A 9,466-nucleotide genomic window follows, 5' to 3' on the forward strand; every position below is an offset into this window, starting at 1 on the left:
TTTTCTTATGCGTTGCACCATAAGTCAAAACCACTCAAAGTGAGGCACCATGCCTAGGTATGCCCACATAAAGCACATACACAAAAGCTCCTGGAATGGTATAACCAATATAAGGGCTGGGACAAGTCTCCTGGTCAAAGTCCCACATTTCCATCTCAGCCACTGCATGCAGCTGTGACATTTCTGAACCCTACCTAGAGACAGAAGATGACATTCAGGCCTTCTGGAAGTTCTAGAACTTGTGTCTGACTGCTGTATGCCAAGTAAAATTATTCCTTACCTCTTTATAGCAAACCACATCTAAGATGTGCCAAAGAGCTATGAAATCTGGCAGAATAGGAAATATGAAAAAAAAAGCAATCAAGGGAAGAGTTCTTTGGGCTGGGATTGGGTTAGCACTGACTTTCAGCTTCAGTAGATTTAGCATTTGTTTACAATAAAGCACCATACTGCATAATTTTTACAGATTTGTGGGATGAAATCAACTGCTTTGTGCAGATATTTGCCTATCATTCCAAACACCTTTTCTACCAATTCACTGTTAACACCATGAAAAAAAACATGAGCTACATGATGCTGGAAATATTCATCTATTTTGGTTCACGATCTGAAGAAATAAACCCATGCTGTATTGAAAGAAAAAAAAAAAAAAACACCACAAAACCACAAAAAAAAGAACCAAAAAAAACCCCACAAACCAAACCCCACCTCATTTAACTTTCCCAAACTTCCCAAGTCTTGATAAAGCTTTATGTTGTGGTCTCACATTCCTAACGTAACAGGACATCACATCAAGCAGGACACAGATCTAAAACAAACTCCAGAAACACAACTTTTGATCAAAACAGAAAGCATGGTTTTATTTAAATATTTTCTTTTTCATGCACAATTAAAAACAACACAAGTAATGAATTAACAGGTAAAATGACAAATAACTTCATGGTCTTTAGTCAATTTTAAGATTATTTAACCATTATCTCAAGGTGAAAAATAATAACCATTGGGTTTTTAATAACATAAAAAACTGATCAAAACTCCCAGTACAAATCAAGAGTTATACTGGGAAAGGAAACTCTAAAACCTCTAAAGATTCAGAAGTGTAGTCTGGGAACGATATAGCTCAGAATCTCTCCTGACTTATAGTCCTACTTACTCCCTCCCATTTCTCATACTAGATTTTTTCCTTTTTCCTTACCTCCCCTCACCCCTACAAAGCAGCTCAGATACCCACTTATCTACACAGCATTCATGGAGGCAACTCTGTGACTAAGACAAACTGATGAATATGTAACATGACCTTAAAAAATGCATGTGAATTATGCAAAGGCATCAACTTAATGAGTACTTTTATTTTGTCCTTTATCACATTGAGGGGTCAGTTTATCTAATAAAAAGCATCAGATTAAATCACTTGTATTCTGCAACCTAGATAACTTATCTGGTTAAAGAAGAATAATTATATGAAATTAATCAAAGGACTAAAATTCTTCTGCCACAGGATAGGATGGGATGTGCCATGGCACAGGGCATCGAGGACATTTTGGTATGCCATCAGAGGTCTCAAAAATGTGACAGAAGTAATTAACTTCTGTCTTAGCAGTCAGAAATAAGAAACCTTTTAAGAATCTTTATTGTGTTTAGAAGATTTTCATAACTGTTATTCATTTTGGTTTCTGGAACAGAAGGGATGATGTCAATATTTTGCAGAATGTAAAACCAAAAAATATGACATCATTTATCATGCCTTGTTATTTCACCTACCTGCTCGTTATCATAAAAGTGGGGTTTGTGCAGACTCTTTAAGGGCGAGAGATGAGCTTTTATTTGTGCAGTGGTTCATTATGATTATTCATATAGGAAACTACAGGTATCTTAGAAATACTCAGAAACCTCACAGATTGCTGCCTTTGTGTAGTGCCTATGAGTGCAACTATTAACTTTAAAAATAAATAAATAGACAAAAACAAAATGAACAAGGAACGATAGCCAATTCCAGTCAGCCTGGCAAGATAGACAATACCATGTAGGTTGGGCAGGTATCTCAAAATGTCATCATTTGCAAACATTAGATTGCAGAAGCAATAGTCAGTGTAAAATCTGACATTAATTACCTTTGCATGAAAGTGTTCAAATAATTTTGAATTAACACATTCCTAATAATTCCCAGCCATGTTTGTTTGGAAACAATTAAACAAAATTGGTTTAAAAAAATAATCTGTTGATGCATTTTCTCCATCTCTACCAACTAATAATTCAACTCTAGAAGTTTCACTGCTCTTTTTATAATGTATGCTTTTTTTTTCACCTGGGTCATTTCTTACCCATGTGAAAGTTCTAGCTCACTTTTCGCCTTCAACAGTTTGAAAACTTTAGAGAAATCATTAATATTAAGAAGAATGCAAAAGACGATAGTTTTCTCATCTTGTCTTTGTTTCTCTTTTCCTCTGGGCCACATAAGGATGTTCAAGTCAGCAGAGACAGTGTTGCTCTTTAAAAAAAACTGCTGATTTAATATTTAGTAGGTGATGGATTCCACCTCAACAATCAGACTCAGGAATAAAAATAGTCTGAATCCCACTCAGTACCATGCACAAATCCATAGATAGAAACCCAAAGTATTGTAGAGCACATTTCCTGCTCAGTGAGCTAGAGACAAGCTGCTGTGATTCCCTATATATACACATATATTCTGAGCTGATGCCTGTCAAACCAGCCCCTGGTTAAGTGGCAAGCATAATATAGCTTCCTTTCCCTAGAGGTAACTGTCCTCATTACTGAAGCGAATGAACCCCTAGGTGTATAATAGAATATTCTTTAAAATATTCATCATATGACAGCTGATATTTCAGCCATATTTGGCTGGAATGCTACATTTTGGGGAATTTAGGACTCCATAGTCAATTAACCTAGTATTTTACTCACCATCTTTTTTTTTTTTTTTATCATAAATCATTAAACATTTATGCTAGTATGTAACTTGTTACTCTCCTACTCAGGGCTCAGCAAGACGTGCAGAAAAGGGTTTCTCTACTGCAGCCATGTCCATTAAAACATCTGGACTAGCAAGGCTGAAACTTTCCACTTCCACTCAGACAGAAAACACCAGCTCCTCCAAGGTGAGTCACATCACCCAGCATGGCTCTGTTTCCCTCACACTTCTCAGAATCAACAGCGCAGGCTGTGAAAACCTCCCCCTGCCAGCAGGTCTCAGGAAGACCATGGGCGGGTAGGGGGGAATAAAAACGGGGGACAGAATACTTCTCCAGGGATCAGAACAAAGAAGCTGTGTGGGGAGAGAAAAAGAGACAAACACAGCGGTGGGTTACTCAGCCTAAACATTTCCATCCTTAAACACCAAACAATACTTTTCTTTTTCTGTCTCTATCCTTACTTCTTTCTTCAAAAAACACTGCCCTTTTCCCTGCCTCCCCACTCCCATTTGATTCCCTACCTGTTCTTAATTACAGCCACAAACTCCACCAGGTCCTATTCCACCTGCCCTTCCACTGTCCCCCCGCCCAGCACAAGCACCTGCTGCCTCTTTGGTTTAACCTGTCACAACCCTCCCCAGTCCCAGTTCCACGCGTGGCACATCAGGCCAGCACACAACCAGCCCCACCAGCACAGAGGGAGGCTGTCACAGACACGCAAGGCTGTGCGGGAAGTTTATACAGCGCTCGATCGCACTCTGCAAGCCTTCCTGACACCAACACGGTGCACCTGTATTATTTTTAAGAGATTTCTCATGTGATTAGGACTGTCTCTCCATTCCCACATCCTACTCAAATACTGGTGGCAAAAAAATCATCCTTACTCTCATCAGGACTTGTCATCAGAATCCCTCTTTAGTTTTAGTCATTTGCTTAGCCTTAATCTACTGTGCTCATTATGCTGGTCTAATTAAAATTGTTTGCTGATGAATATTGTCAGTAATGTTACAGTTGGCTAAATTAACAGTGGCTTAGCCTTAGCTTTTTTTATCAGCTTAACTATGAAGCACTGATTGATGAGCATTTAAAAGCAGGAATTCCTTTCTTCAGGTCAAATGCATTAAAGGAAAAGCTGGAGATTTGAATGTGATACATCAACAAGTATTACCAAAGAAAGTCTGATATAATTGTGCAGGAGGCAAACCAAATGCACCTCTCCACAACTTCTCTGCAAGCTAGGTCGCAACAACAAAGATGCATTTGGCCCAGACTGTTAAAACAGCAGGAGCAGAGCTTGCTTTTGCTCTAAAACTGCTGTTATAAGCAAAATATCTTGTGGTCTGACTCTTATTTACTTTTTTGGCATAAATAGAATATTTCTAGACCACAAGTATTCCTACAGACAAAAATTAATTGCAGTATTCATCACCATATATGTCTAAATGATAGGGATGCTGGAGTGTTTTACAGCGAAAACACATCCAATTTTAATGAAGTTCAAAAGAAGAAATGTTTATTTATGGATTAAAGTACACAAAGATCTGCTGCTCACACTTTCTGAAATACTGACAGCTTCTTTTTTTTTTTTTTTTGTTTGGGTTTGTTTTTTTTTTAAGAGAGAAAGAGAGTGCAAGGGAAGGAAAGACTTCACATCTCTTACGCAGTTGTGGTGAGTGGATCAATGCTCCCAGCAGACAGCCAGAAACTCCTGGGTCTTTTGACACTAGTTGAGAATAGATGATATACAACTGAAGTCTGAAGACAAAGTTGCCTCTGAGAGGTTGCCTCTGGTGAAAGGGTGGAGATGTTGTGCTGATAGCCCATCACAGCTGCAAGAGGATGTCTCAACACGTCTTAAGAAAGACTGCATATTTCTCTGTTCGGGGCTCAGCTTTGCTACTGCGCAAATTCAGTGACACTGTTTTAAGACTCCTATTCTACAGAAAAAAAGGTGGAATCCAAATTAGAAGAATATCCTGAAGAAATTTATTTTCTATTTAGTAGGTCCTTCAGAGAAAAAAGCATAATTGCCTATCTAAAATTACACCTGAAGACCTAAACAACAAAAAAACTGCAAGAGAAGATGTGAAGGCCTCACAGTGACAGGTAAATATAACAGAACTGTGAAAAAAAAATAAATTTAGAGAAAAATCCAGCTCTTGGATAAAATTCCCATAACGCTTTTCCCCACTTCAGGAATTTGCAGCCACTGCCTGTTGAACAAGAGCTGCTGCTGGTGGTCTTCAGAATGATCCATTAACCGATGGTGCATAGAAATACTAGGGGGAACACCAGCCTCTCCAAAATACAGACTGAGTCTGCTTAGAGTCAGACAGTGGGAAAGAAAATGCTAACACCACTAGAAAACTGTGGCTGTGCATGGCCTTGACAGTGCTCCACTGGATCAACAAGAATCCAGGTTTCCAGAGGCTACAGCAAGTTAACTAGTGCAAGAATTCCTGACTGTTTGTTTTGGTTTTTTTTTAAGTTTTTCTTCGATTCCTCTGTTCAGGCTGTCTGTCTTGACAATTCATTTTTGGGAGGGGTATAAAAGGGAAAAAGAAAATATGACAGGCAGGTAATCCTTACTGCTCTGATAACCACTGCTAACACTGACCTGCTGTCAAACCATCCAAAGACAAGAAAAGATACAATCTGTTGCCGTTATTACAGTACAAATCCTCTATGGATTCAGCCACAGGAAAACCAGTAAGTCCAGAGTTTGACCTTAGCTTACACTACATGGACAGAGAAAGAAAAGAAAATGACAAATAATTTTTGCTAAACCAGCTAACAGCGTGCTGCTTCAATACTCTGCCTCAGGCCATGCAGCCTCAGCTGCACCATCTGCCCTGGAAAGACTCCAGAGAGGCAGGAGCAGCTGAGAGTGCAACAAGTTGAGGATCCAGTATAACCATGACTGCTCTGTGCTATGAGTTCACCTGAAACCTCATCTCCCCAGATCCAATTTCTTGTTCTTAGACACGGACTTCATTAAAATTGTTATTTTTAATGTTTCCACCTCTATTCAGCTGACTTAATTACTTATTTCCTTATAAGTACTGGTTTCATATGCCTTTCCAGTGTGTAACTTTCTCCCTGAATTCACAAGGGACAGCATCCTGGGTGATATGCCACTTAATGATGGAGGTATTAGGCACCAGGAATAAAACACAAGAGATTTTTGTAAGACCAATAAAGCCCATCCAAAGTCTCAGTGACATCAATTTTCAGAGACAAAGGCAAAATGCTTTCTCCTATATTCAGCAGCAAAATTCCCATTGACTTCAACACTGCAGCATATGTCCCTGTGCACTGAAACAAATCACGCGTATATGAATGCAGACAAGAAGAAGTGGCCTCCAGCAAAGCATTTTGTTACCTTTTGGTTCTGAGGAGCAATAGCAAAAACATCTCTTTCTTCAATCTGCATCTCAGAGAAGTCACTCACAAAGAAGTATAACGTTCTGGATCACAGTCTTGTTTTCCTTCCCTTGACATCTTACCATGTTTCCCATTTCGTTTATACATTTCCTTTTTATTCTTGACACAACAGAAGAGAATGACTTCATATGAGGCCACAATGCAAAGACTTTTGTGCTTTCTGAGGGTAGATCGTGTGAGCTAAGGAATAAAACCCAATGGTCTCCCACAAGGAAGAAATAAGGCAGTATGAATCACCTGCAGACATCAGTGTGAAAACCTCCATTTTGGCTAACAGATCAGAGAGCAGGCTGGGGATATTTCAGTTGTAAAAGTGCAAGTCTACAAATTCAGCTGGAGAACATGACTGTCCTGTTTACAGTGCCACAAGACACACACCCTTTGCAACTCTCCTTCACACAACAGAAAGAGTAAGAAAGAGCAACCTGTAGCTGGGCTGCCTCAACCTGCAGAGCACAGGAGCAGCAGCTGTCCCCTGATTACATGCCTGTACACCCTGACACCCCTTCTGCCGACTGCAGAGGCAGCACTTCCCATGGGGCATCTCCACATCAGGCCAGAAGACACTCCTGGCAGTGCAGAGACTGTTCTAAAACCCCTCTATGCTCCTGCAGCTGCACACAGGTCCATGTGACAGGGATGGATTCCTCACACTGAGGTCTGAGTGTAATACAATGGCTGAAATATTTTGCTACTGTCTTCATGATATCAATGTCGAACCTTACACTGTCTTTAGCAGAAGCAGGGCAGGAACCTTGCATGGCATCAGATGAGTTGCTGAATGGAAAATGCACATTACCTGGAAACTGTCTTCAAAACTCATTTTAAAGAGACACTGCAAAAATCTGCCATCATTTTCATCTTTACAGATGGATTAAAGAAGACACCTGAAAATAATTTAGAAAGCTGCCTATTTGTACATGCGTACAAATTATTTTCTGCTTATGCTTTTCAATAGCTGAATCCTGATTACTTCCACTAGTCTTACTGCTCTGCAGGAAAGCACTGCTGCTCTGCTGCTAGCTCCTCACATCCCCGAGGTAAGGGCAGGACCTGTTCTTACTTGTTGAAAATGACTCTGTTGTCTCAGAGCACAGAGCAGAATTTAATGATCAGAAAAGTACCTATTAGATAGGCAACTGTAAACAGTTTTGTGCTCAGGATTTTGAAGGAGGTTATTTCTATAGAATAGTTATGTGGAACGTTTTCTGAAGTATTCACATGTATATTTGGATCCATCCTTGGGGCCTGGATGTATAGCAGACGGATTACAAAATCTGACTTGCAATTGTTTTATTATCACTGCTTACTGCTGCCAAAGCCATTTCCTTTGATATCTCCGATATCATCCCATCATCACTACAGGGAATACAAAGTGATACCCAGCAGACTAGGAAAGGGTAGAGGTGTTCAACAGCTACAGGAGAGGAAGTGAAATTCCATAAGTCAGAGAAGAATGTAAGGAGAGGTAAAGGAGAAGGAATGAGCAAAATGCAGCGGGTCTGTGTGTGCACATGTACGTCTCTCACCTGAATTCACGTTCAGTTCTGAGACTGAAGCCACCATTACCTCCTTGCTGCTCATGGAGAGGTACGTGTGGCTGCATGTGACCTCTGCCAATGAACATCAAAAACACTATGAGGCTCAGACAGGTAGCTGTTAAAAAAAAAAAAAAAAAAAAAATAAGGGGGGGGAAAAAGCAGCATAAAAATACTTCTGTAGGGACAGAATAGGTCAGAAGAGTAGTCACAGGATGCAGATCCAGCCATTCATTGTCATTCCTTACCCAGTGCAGTATTTACCACCTGAGGGCCCTCTGGCAGTAACCCATTTGTTGCAGTCCATATCCAGGGAGCATCCACAAGTGCTGTATTACCACCACACCAGCATCAGCTGGCATTGCTTTGGCTGAAGCATAAAGCAGAAGAGCAAACCAGGCAGGGAGATTTAATTTCTGTTACTGAAATGGAGAAGACGAGGACACATTAGGAGGACAGAAAGGAAAGGCTGCCTGTAATGACTCTATCCTTAGCATAAATGGAGGGGCTCACAAGGCTATCACTTTCCAGAAACACATTTATAGGAAGAAGGTTACCTGTTTGGTGCATTCTGCCAGCTGTGTGACCTATTAAATTCCGTTGTCTTTTCCACAAGTGCAAATGTGCAAAAGGCAAATTTCCACCCATCTGAACAAAGATAGTAAGACAGAGCTGTCCTTTGATACCACAGGATACTCCTCAGCAGAACCTATAGTAGGAGGTTCAGAAGCAGTAAGGAGGAGGACACTTCTGCTCACAGCATGATTGCTTTCTTCTCCTGTGGTCATACCAGAACACTGCAGACTGTCTGCGCTGTCTTTCCATGCGTGGAAAAAACAATGCCAAGGAATCTTTCAAGATAGCAGCCTCACTTACCATTGCAGTCATGAGCTTAATGAACATGGCTTTCACAAATCAAGTGAAGAGCTCGCAACACGATCCCAAAGAGGATGTTGGGAAGCAATTTACTGCACTGACAATAAATGGTGTTGCTTTGTCCAAATTTAAAAGTTTGTAATTGTATTGAATTTTGTGGCTATTTCCCTCTGTAACAGCCAAGAAAGGTGAAGGGACTCTGGACATAAATTTATTATAGTTGCTTTACAGACTGTATCTGAAACTGCCGTTTGCCACACTTACACCCTTACCATTGAGATTCACAGTCCTAAATCCTTCCATGAAATTCTCACCAAAATAATGCTACTGTAGTTAGTTCAAGCAGTGCAACAGTCTATACAAGTTTAGTTACAATACAAAAAATAGTACATTTATTAAAATGTACCTGATGCTTTTTAACTTAAATCTTAAATATACAGCATTAATTAACTACCTCTATTTAAAAAAACTATACTACCCATGACCCAAATGGTAGTATCCAGATAATGACAGGCACTGAAATCTATGATCCAGGTTTCCAGGTTCTTGCAGGTGGAGATCAATGGGGTGAGCCAGACACAGCAAGAATTTACACAGAATACAACCACAGGATCAGTACACTTTCCTCTTCTTAGATGATGTTTTACATCTGTCTATTCCTTTAGGATCTACTGCTTT

General features: G+C 40.0%; 1 long non-coding RNA gene across 1 annotated transcript; it reads right to left on the reverse strand.

Moving 5' to 3' along the window:
* Positions 1–888: 888 nt before the first annotated feature.
* On the reverse strand, positions 889–9,171 carry LOC119147677. Its single transcript, XR_005104110.1, has 4 exons — positions 8,161–9,171; positions 7,904–8,030; positions 4,591–4,867; positions 889–3,283 (listed from the first exon to the last, which is right to left on the reverse strand). It is a non-coding gene; the product is annotated as an uncharacterized LOC119147677 (long non-coding RNA).
* Positions 9,172–9,466: the final 295 nt, after the last annotated feature.

Source organism: Falco rusticolus, chromosome 4 (assembly GCF_015220075.1).
Source record: "Falco rusticolus isolate bFalRus1 chromosome 4, bFalRus1.pri, whole genome shotgun sequence".
Taxonomy (NCBI): domain Eukaryota; kingdom Metazoa; phylum Chordata; class Aves; order Falconiformes; family Falconidae; genus Falco; species Falco rusticolus.